We start from the raw sequence: 14,668 nt of genomic DNA, 5'->3' as shown, positions 1-14,668 counted from the left end.
GGCACTATGACTTGGGCATTAACATAGGACTGTTACGGCTGGAATTGAATCTAAGTCCACAACGGCAAGAGTTTTGTTATATTGCGAGTTACTCAGTTTGATTGGTAGTGTTATAACCTGTATGACCCCGGCATTTTTTTTCAGAACCCACTTTTGCTTTAAATATTGTAGGGATAGACTCTAAAATTTTCAATGATAGTAATACATTAAATAAAGTCTAGAAATTGATTTCTAAGTCCTTGAAATAACCAAAAATGATTTCACAGATGTGAAGTTAATGATAGTTTTGTTAATATCAATAACAGAAGTTTTAATTTTCAATTTAAAATTGTGATCCACAAAGAATGACAACTCTTGCCTTGGGCTAGTACTTATAAGCAGAGATATCTATTAGTTTACTTCCCTTGCAAATACACAATTGAGTGGAAAATGAAAACTGTTTTAGGCACAATATCATACTTTTTTGCACAACAAAACATTTAGGATTAATTCATTTGTGTTTGATTTACCCCTCAACATGGTTTCCTTGTGATTTTGTCAACTTTATATGGTAAAAAATTAACTTTTAACAAGCCAATAATAAACGAAGTACCAGTAAGCAAATAATAGTGCAGATAATACAGTTTTGCTTGTATCATAATGTCACAATTGAAGCACTTTTGTAATACAGAACACCTGGTAGGATTAGTAAAGGTGCAATTGTATAGATCTCTATTTCCTATGCCTAAATATTGGCGGTACAATTATATCATTCTATATTTCCAAATCAAATTTTAACTCTATCCAACAAACCAATCAAATTTACAAAAAATAAAAAAAAAAAAAATGAGTTATTGCTGTTATGCGAATGCGTCTGTACTAATTCTGTGCTTTGCTATAAAACGGTTAAAATCCAACAAATAAAATCTAGTACATCCGTTGAAGTTACGGCGTGTCTTCCTTATTTTTAAAACTCTGTTTATTTTCACACTGTAAGATCGATATGAAGCATAAATAAAAATAATTGTATTCCTTCGAAACGACACAAAGAGCACAATTACACAAATGAGCCGTGCCATGAGAAAACCAACATAGTGGGTTTGCGACCAGCATGGATCCAGACCAGCCTGCGCATCCACGCAGTCTGGTCAGGATCCATGCTGTTCGCTAACGGTTTCTCTAATTGCAGTAGGCTTTAAAAGCGAACAGCATGGATCCTGACCAGATGCGGATGCGCAGGCTGGTCTGGATCCATGCTGGTCGCAAACCCACTATGTTGGTCTTCTCATGGCACGGCTCAAATAACAACTGCGCATATTTCATACAGAATAAACTAAAGCTATTCCAAGGCCTTGTTTTTTTTCCGTAGCGAAGACAGTAATGTTTATGTTAACGTTTTATGCATGTTCGTTTTTATTCGACAAAAATCAGTAGCTACTTAATAATAAAAAGGCAACAAATGTACTTGTCACCTTGCTTTGCTGAGGATCTGTTTCTTGCATCTAAATTCCAGTTTATTGAATAGTTCCTACACAGCAGACAACCATTGAACAGATAGCATTTGCTCAGTAAAGAAAAGCTACTTCAGTTCAAAGAAAGCCCATTCAGATATTCAAAGTCGGAAACATTCTCATATGATTAATTGACATTACTCATAACAAAGCTAGATGATATAAAATAGAAACATTTCAGATATTTTCATCCGCTACGTGTATATACTAAGCATTCTCAGAGACTATTAATTGTGAATTGTGGAAAATTTATATGATTTGTAGGTGTAAGAAATCCATCAATAAAAATATTCGAAAACTGGGATATTGACTGATGCTATTTATCAACAAGGTGTATATGCTGAAGACAATAACATTATATTTCTGTTATGTTGGCTAAGTTCTCAGTTACTTCTAGCGTAAATTTTAGTATTCAGTCGTTTTAAAAACTCGACGTACTGTGTTCGGTTCTACACTAACTATGTCAAACCTGTTCAGCTAAAGCTCTTAACGTCAACTCCTTCAAGAGGAAATCTTTCATTTACAGTACAAAGGTTTTAATTGATATTTGTGATTTCTTTCTCACAAACAGTGCTACATACCGATCATGCTTAAAGTAAATAAATCCGCATTTACGATCAACAAAAACTAAACGCATATGCTCAAGAATTTGTTATCTTGTAAATACATAGTGGTACTTTAAGTACACAGACACACATGAAACAAAATGGAGTCAAAATATTCCTATGTTTACAGATACAGATATGTGAACCATTTTAAATGTCTCAACAATACGTAATTTAAGATCATAGAAACAGGAGTATATTTCTTGTTTTTTTTTACCTGAGGAGGCTGAAGGAATTTCTCACAATGATATTTTTTTCAGTGCACAGATGCATAAAAAGATGACAAGGCCAAATGTCGAACTTCATCGGTCTTTTATTTTACTAGATCGTTTTCTTCAAAAATCTTCTTGATATTTCAGTTGAAAACATTAAAATATTTCTGCGGTTATATGTGAACCCTCGTTCTTTAATATTATAAAGAAAAATAACACTGAAACATTTAAAAACTGTAAACTAGTTTAAACTCCCAAGTGGTGTTTTTGCCACCAAATGTTCCAAGGCGGTGCCCTGCTACGTTTCTTTTTCATGTATATGGCTTCTTCCATTGACTCTCACGAACAAAGTCAAACCGAATCTGCATTTATATGGGTTGCGTTTTATGGCTTCCAAAGGATCTTTCAACAAATTATATTTACTAGATATTCATAATGGCATACATGTTTATTGTCTTTCGCATATCTCTAGAAATGTTACAAACACAGAGATCAACTCATCTTCATTCTCAATTCAGTCTTGCTACATTTCGTCGCCTCAGCGCAAAACTAATGTAACTGGATACATTTAATGAAGCAGATAGGTGAATTTCGCCCTTAGGCTATGGTTTTAAGACGTTTAATTCTTCTCAACGGTGCTATTTAAGATTAATTATTAAAGCGGTCTATACAAAAGATGGCACCATGTAACGTTTAGTTATAATCTTTTTAATACGAAAGACTCCCCAGGGGTGAATTAGGAAAGCACAGGACAAGCGCAAAATCGAAGATCAGGCGAGCAATACGTTTGAGCTCAAGAAAGAATACTATTACTAATATCACGAAACGAATATATAAATATATATAATTAAAATCCCCTCAAAACAACTGATAACAACAGCAACGTTTCGCACATTGTTAACAAAGGAATGAGCTTGGGTTGCTTTTATGCCATGTCAAACAGAAGGAATTCTAGCTTTAAATCTTAAAGTTGCATCTGTTGCAGCTAGGGAGATGGTGTTGGAAGGTGAACCGCATCTAGTGAATGAAATCAAACAATCAAAGTCGTTATTTCTTACCCATAAACGGGCATATACAGTAGCGAACATACGATATGTAACGGCCGATTAGTTACACTTATTATAGATAGACAGTCCGACGACTGCGAGATTTCGAAGACGGGGATGGATTATGACATTATCAAGCGATGTGGAACTTGTCTGCAAATAATTATCGTTTAAAATATAGAATCAAATGAAGAATAGAAGCTTATTAAGAATACGTTTCAACTAATTGTATTTTTATCAGTAACGCATAACATTTCTGTTGCGTGTATCAATAATTATACTGCAACAAGGAAAGATTGTTATAAATACCTGATGTAGATAATTTGTTTGTTTTGGGTTAAACGCCGTTTTTCAACAGTATTTCAGTCATGTAATGGCGGGCAGTTAACCTAACCAGTTTTCCTGGATTCTGTACCAGTACAAACCTGTTCTCCGCAAGTAACTGCCAACTTCCCCACATGAATGATCAGAGGTGGAGGACTAATGATTTCAGACACAATGTCGTTTATCAAATAGTCACGGAGAACATACGCCCCGCCCGAGGATCGGACTCGCGACCCCGCGATCCGTAGACCAACGCTCTTACCTACTGAGCTAAGCGGGCGGGCTCCTGATGTAGATAAAGAATGCTGCCAATATAGTACAAAACGGTAAAGATAATGATGGATCTGCATTTTAGATGATGCAGAAATTACTGTTTAAAACATACAACAAAATAACAAACTATGTAGTCAGATAACTAAAAGTATGAGATTGATTGTTGAACATAATTTTCTTCATGTGCATGGCAAAAAAACTCGTATTATGAGATTGTCATTTTCATGAATATACTTTTAACACTTTAGACAGAAAAATGCGAAATTCTTATCATATTAAATATCCAAAGACCTCGCACTGTGAGCACGTTTCTGTTGGTTTAAGTAGATGCTTGTATTCTGTGACTTCAAACAGTCGCCAAAATGCCAATATGCATTAAAGGTAGGTTACAACATTCAGGGTAGGCTGAGTTTGTTTTTTGTTTGCGTTTGCTATGCTTCCGTTTTATGAGGTAAAATTCTAGTAATAACACCTTTACTTGTCTGCCCTGTGATTTACCTTAAAATTGATTTAACACAATGTACTGTATTGTTGAAAACTGAATGATATGTTACTTTATCATCGAAAAGCTATTTTTGCCACAAATAAGCTCAACGAAACGTCTATATCAGTGAAGATAGGTAATGCATTCCATGATGAAAATATCCTAAATGTCTTTGTCAAAAACAATTGATTCATAGTCAAGACAGATTCTGTTTTGCCTCTCAGATATATCCCCCATTGCACTTTAAACTAATAAAATATCTGGTCAGTGCCTGCTTAATATTTACATGAGATCAAAACGTTGTCATTCTTTCCGGCCACAATTATTACAATTATCTCAAAATTGATTTTGTTTTGTAAATAGAAGGACTCGTGAGTACATATCTGAACTTTTTGTAATGTTTTCTAACTTCACGAAATATGGTAATATTTCTGTATAGTAATCATTGCCTGTGTTTGGTAATAACATTGTTAACATTCATAATTGTTTTAAACAAGTAACCATTAAAATTGTATTAAAGTTCTTATTACATGATCCCGCTTCCTTCGTCATTCAAAACGTTGGATAACTTGCTGACAACTCTCAAAGCCAAGGACTCAGTGGAAAGAGCACTACTTTGCCTTCTAGGATAAGAGATTAATAACTGAATTAATGGAAGACCGTGAAGTTGTTCATATACATATAAGTGTTCGTCAGTCCACTGGATGTTACGACAGTACGATAGAATATCAACTAGTGGTTAATGTTAGATATAACATTTGTCAGACAAAACACTAACGAAGAAATGTTTTATATTTCTTCTATGTTGTTGACATCAGAGGCGTCCATCTATTGATACTTAATTTACATTTATTAACAAGCAGTTTGTACATCTAAACATACATGTACTTATAATATACTAGACCCCAAATTCACTGTTTAAACCTTGGACATCAAACGATTCCTCAGAATAATTGATGCAATGCAAACTGCAACATACACTTGACATCGTAAAACAACTGGATCAACAATGCTGGAAGTTTATTGTGAAAATACCTTGCGGCGTGACTTGTTCGTGTTTAGTATTTCAAGCTAGCTGACCATTCAAGTAGAACTACTGAGGACTGAGACGGGAATAGAAACAAACTGTCTTGTTCAAAATGATTTGATTTAAACCAATAGAATAAGTTAAACCTTCCACAAGTATTTTATAGTTTTCCTGACTGAGGTTTCTCACAAAATAGTGCTAAACAGATCGTGCTGAAAGTAAAGAATTCCTAATTTACGTTCAACAGATCAGGAATTTGTTATCTTGTAAATACAAAACGGTAATTAAGTGTACAGACTCTCATACAACAGAATGAGCATGTCCCTGCATTTAAAGATATTTACTGATATTTAGAGATATGCAAACCGGTGCAAATGTCTTATAGTGCGAAAATCCAGAAGGTCCATAGTAACACATAGGTCTCTTCTCATTATTTTAAGCGATATGTCAGTAAGGTTGTCAATATGTAATAAGGCTTAAAGGAAGTGAAAATAACTGATCAGCAGTTCATAGGGATAGGAATAAAGCTTCAAATGTTTACATAATACAATTGATTCCTTTGCCAGACAACTTAGATAATTAGTATCGATCACAAAGTAAACTGAAAATCGCATCATTTGCGTAATAGCAGGATCGTGCCTGAAGAATGATAGGTGCAGCGCACTGTATGACAGACAATACTTATAGATCTACTATTGATCAAATTTAGTAATTTAACAATCCACAATTTGGCCTAGGACCTAAACTTAAAATTCAAACCAACTAAGAAAACATTTTCGAAACTATTACCACATGCTCGTACAAACAGCGTTGAAAGGTCGTCATAGTTACCTATGTCGTATTAAAAGTACTTAAATTGATCTGAATCTCGAAATTGACAATTTTGATGAATTTCATATCTCTAATTTTGAGAAAACAACTTTGTAATAGCATCTGAAATATTTCTTGTGTTAGATTTTAGTTTTGACAATATAACATTTTAATGTAATGGTAAGTCTATATGTATCAGCGGAGAACTACACTTGAGATAATAAGCTGCTTTTGGTCGCGGTTTTCCTACTTAAACTACGGAAGAAATAAGACATTCCCCAGATGAGTGAAAAATGTTCTTGATATAATAAATGATTGTTCAAAAGCCTTGACAATTAAAAAAAATCTCATTCTGAAGCAGTCCAGTGCATCTCTGTAGATCTGTTAGAATTTTAATTTCGAAACTAGAAGATGTCTTTCAATCAGTTAAACATTGATATTTTGAAATGAATGAAGCAATGAAAATATAATGAGCCATGCCATGAGAAAACCAACATAGTGGGTTTGCGACCAGCATGGATCCAGACCAGCATGCGTATCCGCGCAGTCTGGTCAGGCTCCATGCTGTTCGCTTTTAAACCTATTGGAATTGGAGAAACTGTTAGCGAACAGCATGGATCCTGACCAGACTGCGCGGATGCGCAGGCTGGTCTGGATCCATGCTGGTCGCATACCCACTATGTTGGTTTTCCCATGGCATGGCTCATATCGTATTGCCAAGACTTATCTTTACACCATTTCCTTGTTACTTTGCATTCACATGATATTTCAAGTTTTCGTTTAAGTTTTGTTCTGATGCGTCCATTTAAGCAAATTTATACAATATGCACATGGTGTCAGTATGGCATGTCAAACGTTGCTAAATTATATATGTTTGTTATTATTATTGTATGTTTGTTATTGTTATTCAATGTCGTGTCATTCATATTCTAAAATTTGCTATTGTTATTGTATATGTCGTTATTCTTATGGTATGTTCGATATTCTTATGGTAAAAGTCATTATTGTTATTCTGTGTTTCGTTATTGTTATTGTATCTTTGATATTGTTATTCAATGTCGTGTCATTCATATTCTAAATCTTACCATTGTTATTGTATATGTCGTTATTCTTATTGTATGTTCGATATTCTTATGGTAAAAGTCATTATTGTTATTCTATATTTCGTTATTCTTATTGTATCTTTGATATTGTTATTCAATGTCGTGTCATTCATATTCTATGTCTTACCATTGTTATTCTATATGTCGTTATTCTTATTGTATGTTCGACATTCGTATTGTAAAAGACGTTATTGTTGTTGTATATTCATTATTGTTTTTGTAAGCTTGATATTTTTATTGTATGTGCGATTTCCCGCGAAATGGCACAGCGACGCCATACAAATTCAATCACATAACATAGAATAAGAATGACACGTTTTGTAAATAGAATCGTCAGATATTAAACAACAATGATGACTTTTACCATAAGAATATCGAACATACAATAAGAATAACGAAATATACAATAACAATGCTAATACTCAGAATATGAATGACACGACACTGAATAACAATATCAAAGATACAATAAGAATAACGAAATATAGAATAACAATAATGACTTTTAGAATATGAATGACAAGACATTGAAAAACAATAACAAACATACAATAATAATAACATACATATATAATTTAGCAACGTTTGACATGCCATATGTCAGGACGATACTAGCTCAAAAGTAGATCTGGCACGTTTTCTTTCAGCAGTAAAGCATTTCGCATTTCTTGAAGGCGGCCGTTTTGGAATTTTCACACTGAAACTTAACATGTTTTACTAAATGAAATAGGAGCTGCTACCGTTCTAAAATGCTGCAAGTGACCAGCTAAATATTGTTTTAAATCGGGGAGGGGTTATTTCCACTGATACCCAAGTGTCTCTGTTTCATACAAGGGCTTTGGTTTAGCCGGAAAACACGTTCTTAACAAATCAGCTAAATACTGCTTTCGTGTAGCAAAGAGTGATTATGGTACAAATCATTGAGTTCATTGTCAGAGACACTTAGCTTGCCTTAAGCACTAAAATTCCTACAAATTTTGCTTTATCTTAAAATGACACGTTATTTCAAATGAGTTAGCTGTGCCACGTATATTGACGAACTTGTAACATTTTCATACCTACTCTGTTTTCTCTGCAGAAGTATATTCCAAATTATAATTCCCATACATTTGGTAGATATACTAAGTTTTTGTTATCCATTTACAACTATTGGCATCATACACAGATATTACTTCCACACTATATACCTATACTCCGAGACTGAAGCGGAATCTTCCACGCTGAAGACAATACTGATATTGCTTTCTCAGTGCACACAAGAACAACTAACAAGCGCCTATGTACGCATTATAAACAATACAGTACTAAATATTAACGTTATTCTGAGGCAAAAGGTTTTCTCGTAGTTAAAAGAACAACATTTATATATGTAGAACGTTCGGAGAAAATGTGCGATCGAGAAAAACTACACAACAACTACGCCAGATATTTAGCTATTTTTCGCTTTCATCCTCTGAAACTGAACTTCAGATATATCCTATACCTATAATTGATTTCTCTACGTGAATTCTAGACAGAATTACTACAGAAACCTGTAGGAAAATAGACTCTAACCCATATGCGACTGTCCACTCAAAACGAATATACAAGTCTTTCGGCAGACTAGGGCGCACCTGAATTGAATGTAAACAGTAGATACAGAAGATCTATAATTTCCACAACTGGCGTATAAAAACGTTCATCAATAAAATAGGTCTTGCTAAGAGATTATTGCCTTTGATGATATAAAACAGACGGTGAAACAATCCTGTTAAATTTCTAGAATGGATTGGTCCATCATTTAATTTGGGCAATACCACTTGTTTATCAAAGGGGTGTTCACTGAAAATTTACTGACTGAATAGCGAATAGTCCGTACAGGCTGTCGCAAAGACAGGATCACTTGCCGCCAGCAGACTACTTGATGTTAATAAGTGGTTACGTCACCACTTACGATTTATTCGATTTTACATTTACAAGAAGTTTTATGCGAGTATTTTCTTTGAAAACTTTAAGCGATTCGTCCTTATATACTGAAAACCAAAATGTTCTTTTACATCCTTATTTAGTTTACGAAATTATGCTGTACATACACAACAAGACAGGAAGAAAGACAAAGATAACGTAAGCCCATTTCATTCAGTTGTGCTGCGATAAGATCACGACTCAAAGATCTTTTACTTTCTACAACATTTACATCAAATTCAAAATGGATATATTCTATTGTTTGAACATACCTTGTTTCAAACAAAGCGGGACTTGAGTAGTTCTACTTGGTCTTAATTAAATTAGAGTTTGGTATGCAGAGACGGCTAATACAATATCGAGCTCGCAAACAAAATATTGTAAGAAATATTCGTCGAGAGTTTACTGTAAATACGACGTTTTACCATGTTGTTCACTTAAGACACAAACAAATGTGAATGAAAAAAAGGAATACAGGCAGTGGCTACATTTTCTTCAGCTGCTGTGTCACCTAGTTGGTAGACGCGACCATTGTAATCGGAGGAAACATGAAGTCAAGACGAATGCATTTGTCTAACTGTCATTTATTCATGTTATTGTCTTTTACCACTTGACTCCACTTTGCGTATACTTTTATAGTCGTCAAAAGATGATAATTTTACATTTGCTGAGCTATTTTGGACCATAAGTCCTCTTTAAATTGTAAATTGCCCTCACGAAATACAATTCAATCACAACAGAAAAATTTAAAGTAATATTCAGCAGCAGCCCAGTTATACATAAAATAATCAAATACTTATACCAACAGTCTTTCCTACTATTTCTAGCCCAAAATAACTGCCGACAACATGTAGTGTTAGGACATAAAGGTAAAAAATCCCAACAAGAATAATATATATTTCGTCTGCTTTTATTATATATCTAAGCAATGGATGGTATCCCTGTGAGGATCGGTCATTTAGTATATCGGACTCTTTCGGCACATGTCTCTCTTTCACTCTAAAATTAAGTGATCCTTTATGACCTTTAATATTGCATACATTTATACCTTCCTTTAACCCACTACTTTCCTCCCTTTGAACGAGAAAATCTATCTAATTGCCTTTTGCAGGCAGATTATAATACTTCATTCAGAAACTATATGTTTAAGAATATCATTGTTCATATCAAAATTTGCTTAAATTTGAAAATTTGATTTTGTAGTTGATATACCTGATCCTACAGATACTCTCTCCAAAAAAACAACACACAAAAAAAAAACAAAACAAAAAAAAACAAACAAACAAACAAACAAAAAAAACAACAACAAAAAAACCCTGAATATATCTGCAGAGTACATACTATTAGGTATTTCAATATTTATATCCTTGTTGTTTATTCTAACTGTCGAACTCAGACAGATTCATTAACATATAACATAGTAGAGATTTGGTGAATTTATGAATAACATCTAACAGACGGCAAATACAGTATTCAATCTGAACAATAACAGCAGCGGATTCACGCCGACTTTTTATATTTCACAGGTAATTCAAGATTTGTGATTTGATTAGATAGAATATAACGCAGCTGGACCGCTAAGACGAATGCTATTTTTGATCATTTGCATTGATCAGCGTTTGGCAAAAATGTATATTATCTTATTCAAGGAGAAAATGTAACAATGAAAACATGCAGAGACACAAAATGAGTGCAAGTGATACTTATTTGCATTTCATTTTGTCAACCAGTTTTATATGAAACGAGCATTCAAAATTAGAACATTTACCATATTTGGATAAGATATGTTTATTTGAAATACTCGTATTTAAGTGAACTGTGTGTATGTTCGCCTGATGTTGCTAAAATGTATACCTCTGAGTATCTATGACTCAGCCTAGGACCTGGTCAAGAGAACTGACCTTCCACGTGTCAGTTGCTTGGGTTCTTTAGTCTAAACAGAATAATGACACGACCGTGACCGTAACGCGAAGTGATTCAAGAACCACTCCGTCAAAAAGGCGGCATTGTTTTCCTAAAAAAATTAGATATCATAACCTCAGCCACAGACATCTATTTATTTTAGCCTTTTGTGACTGGCAATATAGTTTCTACTAAAAATATATTTAGCATATTTTTCAAAATGTGCTGATTTCCGTTTCAGCCGGAAAGAGAAAATATGTATAAGCACTATAAATGTTTACACGTAGTACATGACGGGACAAACATGAAAAGAACTTTTATTTCAGTTATATTATAAAACGCTCCATGATAATATAACGGTCTGAAAAAAAGAATGTGGAGAAAACGATGTTTGTTGCGCCAAAATACTTGTTTGTCCGAATGAATGTTCTTGCGTATATAAAGCAGCTATTACTCTCAACACAGAAACATAAAAAGTACGTTAATCTACACATGCCTGTAATTTATAATGTTTATTTTCAGATATATCACTTTATTTTATGCTTTTCAATGAAATACTGAAATTTATCGGTGAAATAAAATGGATATTTTCACTGTTTCAAACAGTGAAAATATCATTTTTATTTTTCACTGGTACGGAACTACACTTGAATGCGAAAGAATATGAATTACAAATAATCGAAAATTTCATGAAAAATATACTTCAGTAAAGACATAGATATAAATTAATATTTACAGGATCATGAAGATATACCTTCCATCATAAAATAATTTAAAAGAAGTCTGGAAACGTCATAGGACTATTTGAAAGTTATACGCTATAGATATCGTGACGTCATGAAATTATGACGTCATGATACGGTGCACGTGACGCTGCGCGGGTAAAAATGACATAATTTGTTTAAAACCATTGAAAATACATAAAATAAAAAGAAAATTTGTTTGTTTCAATGTAAGATTGAAATATATTTCACTCGTGAACACAATAATTTACATTTTCACTCGTGGCTGCGCCACTCGTGAAAATATTTAATTATATGTTCACTCGGTGAAATATATTTCGATCTTACACTGAAACAAACAAATATCCTCTATGTTTATAATTTATTTTTTGTTGGTATATACTTATCCAGCAAACTACATAAAAATGTTGTTTATATAATTATATTCAATTCATGTATAAATTCCACTGAATGGTTCTATTTCAAGTGTAGGGTAAAATGGGGTAACTGGGACAATGGGGAAACTGGGACACTTTACACTTTTCAGTAAATTGGGGTAAATATCGGTTACGTTCCCTAAATAAGATCATATGTTGAAAAAGGACATTCAGTGTTAAAGCCTAATACTAGTATGACAAAACTTTTCTGCCGATGGATTGGAAAATATTTTAAGAATCGATTTTCTTAGACATATGTTGAGAGTATTACTAGATCTAATTAAAAATAAGAAAACATAAAATTACACGCTGTAAAAAATTATGCCTATTTTTTCAGATGGTGCATTAAAATATTCTCGTTATGTTCCTGTCTAGTGAAACTCACAGTAGAAATAGTCGTCTGACTTTATAGATGTATTTGCTTATATGTGGTCGGTATATCAATAAGATCTTAAAGATATTTAATTTAGGTACCGTAACGGCTTGATCATAAATGTGACGTCAATTTTGACGCAAGAAGCTGGTTCTCGTATACACAAAATATCGCATTTAACTTGTTTGAAATATTGAAGCGTATTATGTATCATTGCAAATCAAGGACATGGCATTATTTTTTTAAAATTCTATAAAAAAGTATAATGATTTTGTTTTATTGACTTTCATTTTGAATAATAAAGTGGCCTGTCATGAACCGTTGCGTTGACGTCAGACAACGACGTTATAAACAGGTGCTTGTTTGTGAAATATGGCATGTCCAAAATATTTATATTAGTATGTGTTGATACCTTCAGTTATGGGAAGAGTTGCAAAACTGTAGGTATCACATTACTATTTCATACAATGGGATTTGTTTTTGAGAAATTACAACATACTTTATTTTTGAACGTTCCTTTTCAAAAGTGTCCCACTTACCCTAATGTATTGGGGCTAGTTGGACACTGTTGTTAAGAACAAAGTTCTCCATGATTTTATTTTTGAACGAACTGGATGCTGGAAGAAAATGGGGATATGCTCCAATGGACAGTACATAAAATGTTGTACATAACTGGACATAACCACTATAAATTGTCAACTTTTAATCTTTTTCCACAAATGAAATGAAAATAGGAAAGAAAGTCTAGTAATGACGAAACTCTGATATTTTGTAAGTATACCACTAGTTCACAGGCGTGGTCATAATATATATTAGCTTAACTCTGGTGCAACTACTGAATTTTCTACCCGATACCAAGTTTACATGATCTAAGTCACTGTTTAGTCACATACGTTTATTTAAAGGGAGATCGTTCCGTGAACCCCTCCCACTCATTCCGCGTAAAAGCTGGTGAGTTTAGAATTTTTGATAGTCTAATAGGCTAATACTGATATTTCTTTCATGTTTAAAGAAACTGTCGCGCAAATCTTATATTAATAAGTAGTATTTATACTAGGTGAAGCGCAGGAACCAACTGACAGTCAAGCCAACATAGTAGTTAATTATTCCTTTAAAAGATGACGTTGTGTCAAATATTCAGGCTAAAGCAAACACCAAATATTGGCCAGACAACACATTTTAGGTACAGTTGCCAATAGTTTCCGAGAGCGTATGCCCATGTGTCCGTCTAGATCTCCTTAACCCTGCCTTCATTCCCCTCACATTTCATCCCCTCCTCCCCGAGTCTTCCTGTATGAAAAAAGCTAGTTAATGTCCTTATTTCTTTGTGAAAAAAAGACACACATTTTAATTGTCCCGTTAATATTTGATAAAATCTATGTTTTAAGACTGTTTAAAATTTTGATCAGTTTCAAGTGTAAAAATCACATATATAAGTACATAATGGATTATGTCAAGTTTATGTTTAATTCATACATAGTTATTTACACTTGTAACATTTTTCTATTTTAAACGATTTATATAATAAGCATATATTGAAACAAATAATGACATAATTTAGGCAAAACTTGGACATATTGATTTCTTTATGCATCCTTGTTTTACAAAACAGTCATAAATTGTAATTAATACGGAGCTATATTTTCAGTTTAGAATTCGTTTTTGATCTGTGGACATGAATGGTTTCATTTGTCATAAATGCGACTGTAATATACATAAATTCTAATAAAACTAAAATGTCCCAAGTTACCCCAACTGGGTGGGGTAACTTGGGACACTTGACCAATGTTTAATTAATTTATAGTTAATCACAGGTTATCAGGTATTTGTAAAAGTTTATATTCGTCATATATTATATAGGTTGCGCATACTGAAATATCAATAAATCAAGTATATATTTTGTCTTTCTAAAATAT

The 14,668-nt window shown here is 33.3% G+C and overlaps 1 protein-coding gene across 12 annotated transcripts in view; it reads right to left on the bottom strand.

Annotated features, from left to right (window-relative positions):
- The window catches only part of LOC123524192 (band 4.1-like protein 1), a 239,220-nt gene that overhangs the window by 115,867 nt on the left and 108,685 nt on the right, over positions 1-14,668 (bottom strand). Inside the window, exon 1 of one of the 12 annotated variants that reach the window (XM_053539120.1) lies at positions 8,437-8,583. The exons of 10 other annotated variants lie outside the window; for them this stretch is intronic. The gene's annotated coding sequence lies outside the window, so the exon portion shown is untranslated. Of the gene's footprint in view, positions 1-8,432; positions 8,584-14,668 lie in introns of those variants that run through there. One more of the 12 variants, XM_053539119.1, reaches the window with a different exon arrangement.

This window comes from Mercenaria mercenaria, chromosome 3, assembly GCF_021730395.1.
Source record: "Mercenaria mercenaria strain notata chromosome 3, MADL_Memer_1, whole genome shotgun sequence".
NCBI lineage: Eukaryota > Metazoa > Mollusca > Bivalvia > Venerida > Veneridae > Mercenaria > Mercenaria mercenaria.
Note: the sequence above shows the minus strand (reverse complement) of the source record. Positions and strands in the feature narration are given on the sequence as shown.